Here is a 784-nt window from a genome sequence, read left to right as displayed (position 1 = left end):
ATACTCTGGTTTCTCTTCAGATCGAATAAATCTTTCGCCTTTTACTAAAGATTTCCGTGGAGAGGAACAGCAACGAGCTGAAATAAATTTTTTGTGGCTCTGCCCTTGCAGAGCTGCTCTATGTTGGTCAAAAATCAGATGAGTTCTTAGAGAGTGGTGGAGATTTTGTAACTGACTGAGTGATGAGTTGTATCAGTTTCCTGAGCTGGGGAGGCAAAATCTCAGGGTGTTACCGCTGGGATTCCGCAGCCTGGAGCTGTTTGAGTGCTCCAGAGGAATCCACGGAGCTGTTTCTGGCCGGAGCCCCTCTGCTCTGGGGCCAGGCTGGCAGAGCTGGGGGCGCTCACCTGGAGGAGGCTCCATGGAGAGCTCGGAGCCCCTGCCAGGGCCTCAAGGGGCTGATATAACAGGGGGTGTGTGTCTTTTTACCCCAGCAGATACTGATAATATGAGGGGAAATAGCTTTAAACTAAAATGGGGAGATTTAGGTGGGGTACTGTGTAGAAATTCTTCCCTGTGAGGGTAGTTAGGCCCTGACACAGGTGCCCAGAGTAGCTGTGGCTGCCCCTGGATCCACGGAATGTCCAAAGCCAGGCTGGATGGGGCTTGGAGCAACCTGGGACAGCAAAAGGTGTCCCTACATGGCAGGAACTGGGGCAAGATGATCCTAAAGGTCCCTTCAAACCCAAACCCTTCTTCGACTCTCTTCTTAGCTCTGAAGCAGCCCCTGGTGACAAGGGAAACAAACAGCTCCTCCTAAAGGGATCCAAAATTACAGGTAAGA

The 784-nt window shown here is 51.3% G+C and overlaps 1 non-coding gene across 1 annotated transcript; it reads left to right on the top strand.

The window, feature by feature from the left end:
* Positions 1-114, top strand: LOC136362012 (U5 spliceosomal RNA). Its single transcript, XR_010743721.1, has one exon. It is a non-coding gene; the product is annotated as a U5 spliceosomal RNA (small nuclear RNA).
* The last annotated feature ends 670 nt before the right edge of the window (positions 115-784 follow it).

Source organism: Sylvia atricapilla, chromosome 5 (assembly GCF_009819655.1).
Source record: "Sylvia atricapilla isolate bSylAtr1 chromosome 5, bSylAtr1.pri, whole genome shotgun sequence".
Lineage (NCBI taxonomy): Eukaryota > Metazoa > Chordata > Aves > Passeriformes > Sylviidae > Sylvia > Sylvia atricapilla.
The sequence above is the reverse complement of the archived record's forward strand: the minus strand, read 5'-3'. Positions and strand labels throughout refer to the sequence as shown.